Genomic DNA, 16,949 nt, shown 5'->3' on the forward strand with positions numbered 1-16,949 from the left:
AATGCAGTTTAGGTCTAACCAGAAGTGCAATAGCAGCAAGTGCAGGATATACAGTGGTTCCATAAGTGCAGAACATGGATATGTACTGAATAAATATAGAGTTGAATACTATTATAAACAAAAATTTACAGATAGATTTGTCCTATGAATATAATATACAGATAACTATTACTGTGAACAGAATTTACAGCTAGATATGTACTGAATATAATATACAGATAACTATTACTGTGAACAGAATTTACAGCTAGATATGTACTGAATATAATATACAGATGGCTATTACTATAAACAGAATTTTTACAGATAGATATGTACTGAATATAATATACAGATGACTGTTACTATAAACAGAATTTTACAGATAGATATGTACCAGTGATGCGCGGGTTGATCCGAAATGAGCGGGTGCCTGCGGTCACCCGCGGTTACCCGCGGTTACGAGTCATCCAAAAATATTTTTTATGATATTCGGGTCGCGGTCGGTCGGGTCGTTTGAAATAAAGATGCCAATTAAACCTTTGTAATTTATATTGTAGTATAGAGAGCATAAGCGGAGTGGAGCGGTGAGAATCTTCGCTCATCGCTCACGGAACTGTCCACCCCTCCGCTCCCCCGCTCAAAGCTACATCAGGCCGCTCCGCTCATTATCGCTCGATCAGCGCTCAACGCAGTTTGATCCGCGCTCCACTCAAATCGCCCCCCGCTCGCTCCAGAAAGGGGAAAAAAAATATACATGTAGCCTATATCACTGTAGCTTAGACCACAGCCTTACCTCCTAAAGAACTAATGAGCAACAACAACATTTTTCAAATAGAAATGTTTTATTTCAAATGACAAATTAGGCCTATATGTAAGAAGGAATATAGCCTACACAAAGTCCTGTAAAATTAAACGAATAAATGGGCCTAATAATATGAATAACAATTATATAAACAAAAATATAGCCTACATAAAAATTTTAAAAGTAAATTTACTATTAGGCCAGAATTTTGACAAGTTAACTTTTGTGCAACGCGCACGATTAAAATTTAAATGGGCTTATATCCATTGTACACACAAACTGCTGTAAAATAAAACGAATAAATGGGCCTAATAATATAAATAAAATTTATATAAACAAAAATATAAAATAAATATACATAAACGTTTTAAAAGTAGGCCTAGGCTAAATTAACTATTAGGACAACATTCTTATAACTGAACTTGTGCGCAGCGCGCAGGATTAAAATTTAAATGGGCTTGTATCAATTGTTTGCATTTTACGCTGTATTTAATTTAGGCTACACTTTAAGTTACCGTATTCAAATTGCTAACCTTTTGCTTTCTTCCCAGCGTGTTCACATATCACACTGCATGTTTTCGAGAGATGTGTCTTTTTAGATTCCAAAATTAATCTTTAGGCCTATTGACTGAAACGATGTCGTTTTCTTCTACCACATAATAGTTAGTTTTACACCTGTATGACTTCTTATTTTCCTTTTTGAAGTAGCCTACTTTTTGAACTCCATTATTGAGCCGAGTTTTGACTGAAAATAGAATCCATCTTGCAGTCATCAACAGTAGACTGAGTCAGGCTTGACTGAGCATGCTTCAGAATCGTGGTGGTGTGCGCGGAGCGAAATTGGAGCGGGAAATAGGGCGACGCTCCATCCTTTTAAAAATGCCGCTCTGCGTTCTGTCCAAGATCCGCCCGCTTGCTCCCGCTCCACTCCGCTCACATGCAATTTTCTATGAAATACATAGGCCTACACTTTATTGGCTGAATAACTGGCGCGAAGATGACGCACGAGCTCAGTCTGCAGGTAGAGATGGAGGCGGCAAGAGAAAAGGTGAAGACTGGGGAGTGGAAGCTCCGCAAATACACAAACAGAAAGAGCAAAGTTGCCGAAATAATGAAAGATAATGACCAAAGTGCTGGCTTTGTCATGTGTATTTCTTGCTATGCATTTACTAGCCTACTTTTAAAAAATGCGGGTCAGGAAGCGGGTCGGGTACAATATTTTCTTTCTTTTTTTTTTGCGGTCCGAGTTGCGGGCGGGTTAGTTGAAAACGTCGGTCGGGTCCGGGTTGTTTATACATTGACCCGCGCATCACTGATATGTACTATGAATATATATACAGATGGGTGTTACTATAAACAGAATGTGAGCATAATATACAGATGGCTATTACTATAAACAGAATTTTACAAATAGATATATGTATAAGTTAGGCTAAAATGAGCAGTATAAAAATGGATTTAAAGTAGTGCAAATAAAGTTTGGACAGAAGCTATCCGAGTGAAAGTGCAGTGGAAGTAATTGCATATTACAGTTAAAGTACGGTATTGCAAATGTATATGTAAACAGTCGGTACTGTAAATAAACAGTCGGCAGTGCAAATTGAGCATATTCCAGTCAAGGTAAGTAGGTAGTAGTGCAAGATGCATATGTAAACAGTTGTTTCTGTAATAACAGTCAGCAGTGCAAATGAACATTATAGTATTGCAAATAACAAAATGGAGGCAGGTGTGAGGAGGGAGAGGAGAGTCAATCAGTATATGAGGGGAGTGGGATCAATGAGGGTTAGAGTTTAATAAAGAGACAGCTCTGGGGAAAAAACTGTTCTTTAGTCTGCTGGTCCTGGTCCGGAGGCACCTGAAACGCCTGCCGGAGGGCAGGAGAGAAAACAGTCTGTGGGCTGGGTGAGAGGAGTCCTTAAGGATGCTGCGAGCTCGATGCAGACAGCGTTTCCTCTGGATGTGCTCGATGGCAGGTAGTGGAGTCCCAGTGATGCGCTGGGCGGTTTTCACCACCCGCTGCAGTGCCTTGCGCTCTGCAACAGAACAGCTCCCATACCACACTGTAGCACAGTTGGTCAGGATGCTTTCTATTGCACAGCGATAGAAGTTCACCAGGATAGTGGAGGAAAGCTGATTCTTCCTCAGTGTCCTCAGGAAGAAAAGGCGCTGGTGAGCCTTCTTGACCAGGCTGGAGGTGTTGGTTGTCCAGGTCATGTCCGCCGAGATGTGGGTCCCCAGGAACTTGAAACTGGAGACACGCTCAACAGCCATTCCATTGATGTGGATGGTGTCGTGTGTGCCTCTTGACACTTTCCTGAAGTCCACGATGAGCTCCTTCGTTTTGGTGGTGTTGAGGAGCTGGTTATTTTCAGTGCACCATGTGGCCAGGTGCTTGATCTCCTCCCTATAGGCAGTCTCATCGTTGTTGCTGATGAGACCAATCACCGTAGTGTCGTCCGCAAACTTGACGATGGAATTAGATCCGTACACAGGCTTGCAGTCGGAGGTGAAGAGGGAGTAGAGAAACGGGCTTAGCACACAGCCCTGTGGTACACCAGTGTTGAGTGTGATGGACGTGGAGCAGTTGGAGCCTGATCGAACATTCTGGGGTCTGTTGGTCAAAAAGTCCAAAATCCAGTTGCACATGGAGGTGTTGATGCCCAGGTCTCCAAGTTTGGCTATTAACTTAGTTGGGATGACAGTGTTGAATGCTGAGCTGAAGTCAACAAACAGCATGCGTGCATAAGTGTTCTTATTGTCCAGATGTGTGAGCACAGAGTGCAGTGCCATGGAAACTGCATCCTCTGTGCTCCTATTGCTACGGTAGGCAAACTGGTGTGAGTCCAATGTGGATGGAAGAGAGTCTTTTAGGTGTGCCAGGACCAGCCGCTCAAAGCACTTCATTACGATGGGTGTGAGTGCTACAGGGCGGTAGTCATTAAGGCACTTCGGGCTGGAGTGTTTTGGCACTGGCACAATGGAAGTGCATTTAAAGCATGTTGGTACAGCTGCTTGGGCAAGAGACAGGTTGAAAATGTCTGTAAAAACCCCAGCGAGCTGCTCCGCACATGCCCTGAGTACGCGTCCAGGGATGTTGTCTGGTCCAGCAGCCTTGTGCGCGCTGATCCTGCTCAGTGCATTGCAGACATCTGTGGAGGAGAGTGTGATCGGCGGGTGGTCAGCTGAGGATTTGAGCTTGGTGGCAGTTTCTCTGTTGTCTCTTTCAAAGCGAGCATAAAAGTCATTTAGCTCGTTCAGGAAGTTGACATCAGTGGCTGCGGGGGTGGAGTGAGAGGGTTTGTAGTCACTGATGGCCTGAATGCCCTGCCACATGCGCCGAGGGTCAGCGTTGGAAAAGTGTCCCTCTATCTTAAGCTTGTAGCAGTGCTTGGCCTCTTTGATGCCCCTTTTCAGATTTGCTCTGGATGTGCTATAGGCTTGTGCATCTCCTGATCTGAAGGCAGTGTTGCGTGTCTTCAATAGGAGTCGCACTTCCCTGTTCATCCATGGCTTCTGATTTGGGTATGTGGTGATCTGCTTCTGGGTTGTAACACTGTCAATGGTGGTATTGATATAATCCAGTACAGAGGAGGTGTAGCAGTCAATGTCCGTGTGAGAGCCACTGGTGGCTTGAGAAGCAAACATACTCCAGTCTTTGTGTAGAAACCTTTCCTGGAGTGAGGAATCTGCCCCCACAGGCCACACCTTGATGGTCTTCACTGATGGCTTCACGCGATTGATGAGAGGTGCATATTTGGGGGTGAGGAACAAAGAAAGGTGATCTGACTGTCCCAGGTGGGGGAGGGGTGTCGCGACGTAAGCTCCAGCCATGTTTGTGTAAACATGGTCTAAGGTTTTGTTTCCTCTGGTGTGACAGGAAACATGCTGGTGAAATTTCGGTAGCACTGACTTTAAGTTTGAATGATTAAAATCACCCGCAACAATAAACGCAGCTTCCGGGTGAACGGTCTGTTGTTTACTGATGGCTGCGTGAAGTTCTTTCATAGCAAACTTGGCATCAGCATCCGGGGGAATATAGGCTGCAGTTATAATAGTGGAAGTGAACTCCCGCGGTAGATAAAACGGTCTACATTTAACCATGAGAAACTCAAGGTTAGCTGAACAATGTCTCCCAACAATAGCAGAGTTTGTGCACCAAGCTTTGTTAATGTAAATGCACAATCCACCACCTCTGGTCTTACCGGAGCCATCTAATGTTCTATCCGCCCGGAATGTATGGCGTCCCGCTAGCTCAATAGCGTTGTCCGGTATTCCGCTGTTTAACCATGTTTCCGTGAAAATTAGAACATTACAGTTCAAAAGTCTCTTGCTGTATGTGATGTTGAGTCGAATCTCCTCCATTTTGTTCAACAGCGACCGTACATTGGCAAGGAAAATGCTGGGTAAAGAGAGCCGGTGTGGTGTTAGCTTTAGCTTAGCTCTTAGTCCTCCGCGCTTCCCCCGCCTTTGTTTACGATCTCGACGCCGCCTGCGAGCACTTCCGCCCGGCCGGGCAGAGTGCATAGCCCCGGGTGTTTTGGCGATCTCAGGAAGGAGTCGAAGGTTGTCCATAAAACTGTCGGAAATTCGCAAACCAATATCCAAAAGCTCACCTTGGGTGTACGATGTTAAGGCACAACTGTTCTGCACGAACAGACCCGAAATGAGCAAGAAAAATACTGCTAAATTGCAGAATCTGGAGAGACCGCGAGCCTCGCGATGTACTCGCGCCGCCATCTTGGTAATACGGGCATTAGTGTCTCTCATGCGACCCAACCAAGCTAAGGCCCGATGATCAGTTTCTAGGGTGAATTTTCTACCCAACAGGTAATATCTAAAGGAATCCAAAGCCCATTTCACAGCTAGACACTCCTTTTCTACCGTTGAGTATCTTGATTCTCTGGCAAGAAGTTTCCTGCTAATGTAGGCAATGGGTTGTAACTCACCAGGTTGTCCTTGCAAAAGTACAGCCCCCAGACCGAACTCTGAAGCATCAGTCTGAACTGTAAATGCCTGATCAAAGTTTGGACTCTTCAAAACAGGCTCTTCACACAATGCATCTTTCAAATCCTTGAAAGCACTCTCACATTCTGCAGTCCAATCAATCTTATTTGGTTTATCCTTCTTTGTAAGGTTAGTAAGAGCTACGGCTCTTGCAGAGAAGTGAGGGATGAAACGTCTGTACCATCCAACTAGGCCGAGGAAAGATCGTACCTGCTTCTTTGAAGTAGGTTGTTCAGCATGTTTGATGGCTTCAATCTTCCCGACTTGAGGACGAATAACTCCATGTCCTAGCTGATATCCCAGGTAAGTAATTTCCTTCTTGGCCATAGCACACTTATCCGGACGAATAGTAAGTCCTGCAGATTTTATTCTTGCCAGTACTTCTGTTAGATGTAGTAGATGCTCCTCCCATGTTTCACTGTAAATGACAATGTCGTCCAGGTATGCTGCTGCAAATTTCTCAGTTCCCCGTAGAATCTGATCGATCATTCTCTGGAATGTTGCAGGTGCCCCGTGAAGCCCAAATGGTAGGACCCGAAAATGGTAGTGTCCAAAAGGCGTTTTAAAGGCTGTGAACTCCATGCAGTCTGAGCTCAATGGTATCTGCCAATAGCCTTTACATAAATCCAGTGTTGTTAGAATTTTGGCACTCCCAAGTCTTTCTATTAAATCGTCAACTCTGGGCATGGGGTATGGGTCAAATTTACTCACTGCATTGAGTTTTCTGAAGTCCAAACAGAATCTAAGTGTTCCATCCTTCTTTGGAACTAGTACGATGGGATTATTCCACTCACTGGCAGATGGTTCAATAATTCCCATTTCCTGCATTGACTCAATCTCCTGCTTCATGGTGAGTACTAATTTCTCTGGCACTCTGTAAACACGTTGATGTATTGGTTTATTTTCTTTCAAGTAAATGTGATGTTGGACAAGATCTGTTTTTCCTGGTGTTTTCAGGAACAGTTGTTGAGGGATGCTCTCTTGCAGTTGTCCCCTCTGTTCCGCATTCAGATGTTGCAAATTCAAGGAACAGTCATCCTGATGAACAGGCAAGTACTGCTCTTCCATTTCATCCTCCTCCTGAACCGCCCTCACCAGCAGATCGTTTACAACATTTTCTGTCGTCTCCGGCTGAGAAGCTTGTTCATGCCACTTTTTCAGCATGTTGATATGAAAGATCTGTAACGGTTGTTGCCTCGATGGAACTTCGATCTCATATGTTACGGAACCAACTTTCCTCTTTACCTGGAATGGACCTTGCCATTTGGCTAGAAGTTTATTGTCTGATGTTGGAAGTAATAACAATACTTGCTCTCCTGGTTGAAAGGTTCGCGCCCTGGCCTTCTTGTCATACCAAGCTTTCTGTTTAAGCTGTGCTTGTTGCAGATTCTCTTGAGCTATGCTGGTAGTTTGCTGTAACTTTTCTCTCATTTTAAGCACATATGAGAGTGTATTCTGTTTATGCAACTTGTTGTCTTCCCAACTGTCTCTCAGCACGTCCAGTGGTCCTCTGACTTGATGAGCAAAAAGCAATTCGAAAGGTGAGAATCCAGTTGTTGCTTGAGGAACTTCCCGATAGGCAAATAAGAGATAGGGTAGCCATTTATCCCAGTCTTTGCCAGTCCCAGACACAAATTTTTTCAACATGTTTTTCAGGGTCTGATTGAATCTCTCTACCAGACCATCAGTCTGGGGGTGATAAGGGGTAGTACGCACTCTCTTAATACCCAGCAATTGATAAACCTGATGTAAAGTATGACTCATAAAATTGGTGCCCTGATCCGTCAGTATTTCTTTAGGTATCCCTACATGTGAAAAGAAATGAAGTAGTGCAGTTGCAACTTGATTCGCAGTAACTTCTCTCATAGGATAAGCCTCAGGGTATCTGGTTGCATAGTCACAGATCACCAGAATAAATCTGTTCCCTTTCTGACTTGTTTCCAGAGGTCCCACAACATCCACACCTATTCTCTCAAATGGAATATTAATGGCAGGAATGGGTACAAGCGGTGCTACACTGGGTGTTCTGCTCGTTGCCAGTTGACATTCAGGACATGCTCTACAGTAATCCTTTATCTCGCTGTACATGCCAGGCCAATAGAATCTTTTTGCTATTCTCATTAAGGTCTTCATAAACCCCAAATGACCTGACCAAGGATTAGAATGGCCAAGTTCTATCACTTCTTTGCGATAAAGTTTTGGTACCACTAACTGTGTACCATCTTCCTTAGACTGTCTGTAAAGAAGACCTTGCTCAATCACAAATGTTTCATCATTTAACAAATTCACAGCAGCCTCTGTACTAATTTTGTGAAAGCAATTTGCCAATGTTGCATCTTCAGTCTGTAACCTAGCTATATCATTAGATATGCCTACATCCAATTCATTAACTTCAGGTTCTTCAAGATCAACCATCAACTGTTCTGAGGAATTAATTACATTGGCCACCCATTTTCTCCTCTTTTCTAGCCTTTCTTCCTTATTTAACTTTGTTTCCCCTATTATCTCACCAGCAAAGAACGGCATTTCCTGAAGGGTATTCTGGGCAAAATCTTCGGGTGATGACAATGGAGTCAACTTTTGAGCCTGTGCTCTGGTAACAACACCGCACCACGCAGTTTCCTGCACCAAATCCGCTAATATGGGCATGTCTGTACCTAGTAAAACTGGATAGGGTAAAGTTGTAGTAATTCCTACTTTCATCAGGTAAGACTGCTCATTAACCTCAATGTATACCTCAGCCGTAGGCAATTCTGATTTATCTCCATGGACACAACATACTGTAACTGTACCATCAGTCCAGAAATCCCTTGGGACATACTGTGCTTGCACCAAAGTTCGTGTACAACCAGTGTCTACCAAAGCGGTTACTGGCTTACCGTTTAACAATACATAAACTGTGGGTTCTTTGTCTATTTTGGGCCCTAGTGTAGAGGTCGGTATATAGCATAGTCGGGCTGATTTAGGCTTCCTCAAAGGACAATGTGGACTTGTATGGCCTGGTTCTGCACAATTATAACAGACTACATCTTTTTTGTCTGATGATTGGCCTATGGTTACAGCTGTCTGGGTTTTAGGGTGGGTGGGTTTCATAGTCTGAGTTTGCCATTGAGAGCACGAACTACCCCCAAACCCCACAGACTTACCTCTGTTGGATGGTAGGCTTCCAGCATACAGAAACGTCCCAGAGGAACCTCTCCTCGCTGTGATGTAGGCCTCAACCAAGCTAGCTGCCTCTCCTGCAGTTTCTGGATTTCGCTCCTTCACCCAAGTTCTTACTTCTGGGAACAACAACCGCATGTACTGCTCTAGTACCAGCTTCTCCATCAAGTCCTTTTTGCTACTTGTTTCCAGTTGTACCCACTTGGAAAATAAATCCTTTAATCGAACATACAATTCCATAGGGGATTCATCAACAGGTGTATCCAGTGAACGAAATCTCAGTCGATATGTTTCAGAGCTGATTTCATACTTCTTTAGAATCGCTTCTTTGACTCTGTCATAGTCCAAAGATAGTGCTGGTGACATTGCAACAAATGCACTCCTTGCTTTCCCTGTGAGTAAAGGAATCAAATGAATAGCCCAGTCCCCCTTCGGCCACAAGTACACTTCTGCCATTCGTTCAAAAGTGGTTAAGTACTGCTCTATATCATCATCCTCTTGTAGCTTCGGCAACTGTGGCACCGGAGCCAATCCTCGAGAGGTTGCTTGGTCTGCAGTGGCAGCTCCATGTCTGGTGCGCTCTACGTCCATTTGGATTTGTGTGACCTGATGAGTAAGTACTTTAAACTGTTGTTCTCGTCGAGCCATGTCTCTTTCTTGCCTCTCATCTCTGTCCTTCTGATACTGCAAGAAAGTTTGAAACCTACCCGCTAATGCAGTGAGGGCTGATCCTTCTGTGGTTGGTGGAGGTTCAGTAGCCAGGTGTGCATTTTCCTCTGTAATTCCACTTGCTACTTGCTGTCCATCCTCAGCATCCATGTTCACCGTCTGCTGTCCTCTTGTTTTGGGTGGCATTTTAGTCTATTCTGGCCTCTTATCCCACTTCTGACACCATCTGTTAGCGATCGCCCTTGCGATCAGAGGCATAATAAGACCAAGTGCGACAGGAAATCCCAATTAAGGTGAATTTATTGTGCAGACAGTGCAAATCCAATGACAAAAAAAAAAAAAAAAAAAAAAAAAGAAAAATTATAAAAAAAATAACATAAATATTTACAAGTTTTTGTGGGAAGGTAGCCACAACAGCAGTTGTGTCGTTTGGTTAATAAACTTTCTGGAACAAGGTTCTATGAATTTGCTTCCACTTCACACAACCAACCTGACCCTCCTGCACCATGCTTTCTGGCAGCCATTTATAGTCTAGGCCACACCCGGAAATGTACCATTCTACAGGTAAGTTTACTTTCTAACATATGTACTTTCAACCACCTAATGCATATTAAACAACATCCATAATTACATTACACAGTAACAAGAACATGCAACTATGATGCAAAACAATGAATTAACAATAAACCTTGCTTTACAGGAACATTTGGAAAAACATTTGATATCAGTGTCAGTAACTAGACTGCGTTAATGCCGCACATGTTTGTGTGTTTGATATGGTGTACCTACATACAGTCCATTCATGATCACGGGTTTGCTCCGTGACACTTTCTTTCTTTCTTTCTTTCTTTCTAACTAATCTATCTATCTTTCTAACTAACTTATCTATCTTTCTTTCTTACTAATCTATCTATCTTTCTAACTAACTTATCTATCTCTCTTTCTTTTTAACTAATCTATCTATCTTTCTAACTAATTTAACTAATGCAGTTTATATTGCTTGTAATTGGGATGAAGTAAACATCTGTTGAGTATGTTAACATAAACATTTTTATTGTGTTGAATTAAAAACCCAAACATGCAGCGGGTCCACCAGACCCACGAACACTGGCTGAATAACAATCATATGAACAGCACACAAGGGTTAAACGTAAAGGTGAATATTGAGCTATAAAAAGCTATTTCATGTAGCTTTAGAGGTTTTCTTTATTTATTTCTAACTACTCAATCTTTCTTTCTCTCTCCATTTCTTTCTTTGTAACTAAGCTATCTATCTTTCTTTCTAACTAATCAATCTTTCTTTCTTTCTAATCAATATTTATTTCTAACTAATCTATCTTTCTTCATTTCTAACTAATCCATCTTTCTTTCTTTCTTTCTTTCTTTCTTTCTTTCTTTCTTTCTTTCTTTCTCTCTTTTTCTTTCTTTCTAACTAATCTCTATCTATCTATCTATCTATCAATCTATCTATCTTTCTTTTTTCTTTCTTTCTTTTTAACTAATCTATCTATCTTTCTTTCTTTCTAACTAATCAATCTTTCTTTCTTTCTTTCTTTCTTTCTTTATAATTAATATTTTTTTCTTTCTTTCTAACTAATCTTTCTTTCTAACTAATCTTTCTTACTCTTTCTTGCTTTTTTCTCTTTCTTTCTAACCAATCTTTCTTTCTTTCTTTCTTTCTTTCTTTCTAATCAATCTTTCTTTCTTTCTAAATAATCCATCTGTCTTTCTAACTTTATCTATCTTTCTTTCTCTTTCTTTCTTTCTCTCTCTTTCTTTCTTTCTTTCTAACGAATCTATCTATCTTTCTTTTTTCTTTTTAACTAATCTATATTTCTTTCTTTCTAACTAATCAATCTTTCTTTCTTTCTAATCAATATTTGTTCTTTCTTTCTAACTAATCTTTCTTTCTTACTATCTTTATTGCTTTTTTCTATCTTTCTTTCTAACTAATCTTTCTTTCTTTCTTTCTTTCTTTCTTTCTTTCTTTCTTTCTTTCTTTCTTTCTTTCTTTCTTTCTTTCTAACTAATCTTTCTTTCTAACCATCTATCTGTCTTTCTTTCTTTCTTTCTTTCTAACTTATCTATCTATCTATCTATCTATCTATCTTCAAACCTTATCTATCCATCTATCTATCTTCAAACCTTATCTATCTATCTATCTATCTATCTATCTATCTATCTATCTATCTATCTATCTATCTATCTTTCTTTCTTTCTTATGAATCTGTCTTTCTAACTAACTTATCTATCTTTCTTTCTTTCTTACTAATCTATCTATCTTTCTAACTAACTTATCTATCTTTCTTTTTTAACTAATCTATCTATCTTTCTAACTAATTTATCTATCTTTCTTTATTTATTTTTAACTAATCTATCTATCTTTCTAACTAACTTATCTATCTTTCTTTCTAACTAATCTATCTATCTTTCTAACTAACTTATCTATCTTTCTTTCCTTCTTACTAATCTATCTATCTTTCTAACTAACTAACTTATCTATCTATCTATCTATCTTTCTTTCTATCTTTCTTTTTATCTAATCTATCTATCTTTCTAACTAACTTATCTTTCTTTTTAACTAACTAATCTATCTTTCAAACTAACTTTTCTATCTTTCTTTCTTTTTAACTAATCTATCTATCTATCTTTCTAACTTATCTATCTATCTATCTATCTATCTATCTATCTATCTATCTTCAAACCTTATCTATCCATCTATCTTCAAACCTTATCTATCTATCTATCTACACTATCCATCTATCTATCTATCTATCTTTCTTTCTTATGAATCTGTCTTTCTAACTAACTTATCTATCTATCTTTCTTTCTTACTAATCTATCTATCTTTCTAACTAACTTATCTATCTTTCTTTTTTAACTAATCTATCTATCTTTCTAACTAACTTATCTATCTTTCTTTTTTACTAATCTATCTATCTTTCTAACTAACTTATCTATCTTTCTAACTAATCTATCTATCTTTCTAACTAACTTTTCTATCTTTCTTTCTTTTTAACTAATCTATCTATCTTTCTAACTTATCTATCTTTCTTTCTTTCTAACTAATCTATCTATCTTTCTAACTAACTAACTTATCTTTCTTTCTTACTAATCTATCTATCTTTCTAACTAACTTATCTTTCTTTCTTTCTTTCTTTCTTTCTTTCTAACTAATCTATCTATCTTTCTAACTAACTTATCTATCTTTCTTTCTTACTAATCTATCTATCTTTCTAACTAACTTATCTATCTCTCTTTCTTTTTAACTAATCTATCTATCTTTCTAACTAATTTATCTATCTTTCTTTCTTTCTTTTTAACTAATCTATCTATCTTTCTAACTAACTTATCTATCTTTCTTTCTAACTAATCTATCTATCTTTCTAACTAACTTATCTATCTTTCTTTCCTTCTTACTAATCTATCTATCTTTCTAACTAACTAACTTATCTATCTATCTTTCTTTCTTTCTTTCTTTTTATCTAATCTATCTATCTTTCTAACTAACTTATCTTTCTTTTTAACTAACTAATCTATCTATCTTTCTAACTAACGTATCTATCTTTCTTTCTTACTAATCTATCTTTCTTTCTTACTAACTTATCTATCTATCTATCTATCTATCTATCTATCTATCTATCTATCTATCTTTCTTTCTTTCTTTCTTTCTTTCTTTCTTTCTTTCTTTCTTTCTTTCTTTCTTTCTTTCTTTCTAACTAATCTATCTTCCTAACTAACTTATCTATCTTTCTTTTTTACTAATCTATCTATCTTTCTAACTAACTTATCTATCTTTCTAACTAATCTATCTATCTTTCTAACTAACTTTTCTATCTTTCTTTCTTTTTAACTAATCTATCTATCTTTCTAACTTATCTATCTTTCTTTCTTTCTAACTAATCTATCTTTCTAACTAACTAACTTATCTTTCTTTCTTACTAATCTATCTATCTTTCTAACTAACTTATCTTTCTTTCTTTCTTTCTTTCTTTCTAACTAATCTATCTATCTTTCTAACTAACTTATCTATCTTTCTTTCTTACTAATCTATCTATCTTTCTAACTAACTTATCTATCTCTCTTTCTTTTTAACTAATCTATCTATCTTTCTAACTAATTTATCTATCTTTCTTTCTTTCTTTTTAACTAATCTATCTATCTTTCTAACTAACTTATCTATCTTTCTTTCTAACTAATCTATCTATCTTTCTAACTAACTTATCTATCTTTCTTTCCTTCTTACTAATCTATCTATCTTTCTAACTAACTAACTTATCTATCTTTCTTTCTTTCTTTCTTTCTTTTTATCTAATCTGTCTATCTTTCTAACTAACTTATCTTTCTTTTTAACTAACTAATCTATCTATCTTTCTAACTAACGTATCTATCTTTCTTTCTTACTAATCTATCTTTCTTTCTTACTAACTTATCTATCTATCTATCTATCTATCTATCTATCTATCTATCTTTCTTTCTTTCTTTCTTTCTTTCTTTCTTTCTTTCTTTCTTTCTTTCTTTCTTTCTTTCTAACTAATCTATCTTCCTAACTAACTTATCTATCTTTCTTTTTTACTAATCTATCTATCTTTCTAACTAACTTATCTATCTTTCTAACTAATCTATCTATCTTTCTAACTAACTTTTCTATCTTTCTTTCTTTTTAACTAATCTATCTATCTTTCTAACTTATCTATCTTTCTTTCTTTCTAACTAATCTATCTATCTTTCTAACTAACTAACTTATCTTTCTTTCTTACTAATCTATCTATCTTTCTAACTAACTTATCTTTCTTTCTTTCTTTCTTTCTTTCTAACTAATCTATCTATCTTTCTAACTAACTTATCTATCTTTCTTTCTTACTAATCTATCTATCTTTCTAACTAACTTATCTATCTCTCTTTCTTTTTAACTAATCTATCTATCTTTCTAACTAATTTATCTATCTTTCTTTCTTACTAATCTATCTATCTTTCTAACTAACTTATCTATCTCTCTTTCTTTTTAACTAATCTATCTATCTTTCTAACTAATTTATCTATCTTTCTTTCTTTCTTTTTAACTAATCTATCTATCTTTCTAACTAACTTATCTATCTTTCTTTCTAACTAATCTATCTATCTTTCTAACTAACTTATCTATCTTTCTTTCCTTCTTACTAATCTATCTATCTTTCTAACTAACTAACTTATCTTTTTTTCTTTCTTTCTTTCTTTCTTTCTTTCTTTCTTTCTTTCTTTCTTTCTTTCTTTTTATCTAATCTATCTATCTTTCTAACTAACTTATCTTTCTTTTTAACTAACTAATCTATATATCTTTCTAACTAACGTATCTATCTTTCTTTCTTACTAATCTATCTTTCTTTCTTACTAACTTATCTATCTATCTATCTATCTATCTATCTATCTATCTTTCTTTCTTTCTTTCTTTCTTTCTTTCTTTCTAACTAATCTATCTTCCTAACTAACTTATCTATCTTTCTTTCTTTCTTTCTAACTAATCTATCTATCTTTCTAACTAACTAACTTATCTTTCTTTCTTACTAATCTATCTATCTTTCTAACTAACTTATCTTTCTTTCTTTCTTTCTTTCTTTCTAACTAATCTATCTATCTTTCTAACTAACTTATCTATCTTTCTTTCTTACTAATCTATCTATCTTTCTAACTAACTTATCTATCTCTCTTTCTTTTTAACTAATCTATCTATCTTTCTAACTAATTTATCTATCTTTCTTTCTTACTAATCTATCTATCTTTCTAACTAACTTATCTATCTCTCTTTCTTTTTAACTAATCTATCTATCTTTCTAACTAATTTATCTATCTTTCTTTCTTTCTTTTTAACTAATCTATCTATCTTTCTAACTAACTTATCTATCTTTCTTTCTAACTAATCTATCTATCTTTCTAACTAACTTATCTATCTTTCTTTCCTTCTTACTAATCTATCTATCTTTCTAACTAACTAACTTATCTTTTTTTCTTTCTTTCTTTCTTTCTTTCTTTTTATCTAATCTATCTATCTTTCTAACTAACTTATCTTTCTTTTTAACTAACTAATCTATCTATCTTTCTAACTAACGTATCTATCTTTCTTTCTTACTAATCTATCTTTCTTTCTTACTAACTTATCTATCTATCTATCTATCTATCTATCTATCTATCTATCTATCTATCTATCTTTCTTTCTTTCTTTCTTTCTTTCTTTCTTTCTAACTAATCTATCTTCCTAACTAACTTATCTATCTTTCTTTCTTTCTTTTTAACTAATCTATCTATCTTTCTAACTAACTTATCTTTCTAACTAACTTATCTATTTTTCTTTCTTACTAATCTATCAATCTATCTTTCTAACTAACTTATCTATCTTTCTTTCTTTCTAACTAATCTATCTATCTTTCTAACTGACTTATCTTTCTTTCTTACTAATCTATATCTTTCTAACTAACTTATCTTTCTTTATTTCTTACTAATCTATCTATCTTTCTAACTAACTTATCTATCTTTCTTTCTTTCTAACTAATCTATCTATCTTTCTAACTGACTTATCTTTCTTTCTTACTAATCTATATCTTTCTAACTAACTTATCTTTCTTTCTTTCTAACTAATCTATCTTTCTTTCTTACTAACTTTTCTTTCTTTCTTTCTTTCTTTCTTTCTTTCTTACTAATCAATTTTTCTTTCTCTCTTACTAATCTATCTTTCTTTCTAACTAATCAGTCTTTCTTTCTTTCATTCTAACTAATCTATTTTTCTTTCTTTCATTCTTTCTACATAACCCTTTCTTTCTTTCTTTCTTTCTTTCTTTCTTTCTACCTAATCGTTCTTTCTTTTCTTTCATTCTTTCTTTCTTTCATTCTTTCTTTCTTTCTTTCTTTCTTTATACCTAATCTTTCTTTCTAGCTTTCTTTCTTTCTTACTAATCAATCTTTCTTTCTCTCTTACTAATCTATCTTTCTTTCTAACTAATCAGTCTTTCTTTCATTCTAACTAATCTATTTTTCTTTTCTTTTTTTTTTACAAAATTTTTCTTACTTTCTACACAACCCTTTCTTTCTTTCTTTCTTTCTTTCTTTCTTTCTTTCTTTCTTTCTTTCTTTCTTTCTTTCTTTCTACCTAATCTTTTTCTTTCCTTCTAACTAATCTTTCTTTCTTTCTTTCTTTCTTTCTTTCTTTCTTTCTTTCGTTCTAACTAATCTATCTATCTTTCTTTCCTTCTAACTATCTGTCTTTCTTTCTAATTAATCTCTTTCTTTCTCTTTCTTTCTTTCTTTCTTTCTTTCTTTCTAACTAATCTCTTTCTTTCTTACTAATCTATCTTTCTTT

General features: G+C 36.3%; 1 long non-coding RNA gene across 1 annotated transcript; it reads right to left on the reverse strand.

Annotated features, from left to right (window-relative positions):
- Positions 1–16,231: 16,231 nt before the first annotated feature.
- On the reverse strand, positions 16,232–16,633 carry LOC309508568. Its single transcript, XR_014209556.1, has 2 exons — positions 16,510–16,633; positions 16,232–16,435 (listed from the first exon to the last, which is right to left on the reverse strand). It is a non-coding gene; the product is annotated as an uncharacterized lncRNA (long non-coding RNA).
- Positions 16,634–16,949: the final 316 nt, after the last annotated feature.

This window comes from Leuciscus leuciscus (assembly GCF_965113295.1).
Source record: "Leuciscus leuciscus genome assembly, chromosome: 10".
Classification (NCBI taxonomy): Eukaryota; Metazoa; Chordata; class Actinopteri; order Cypriniformes; family Leuciscidae; genus Leuciscus; species Leuciscus leuciscus.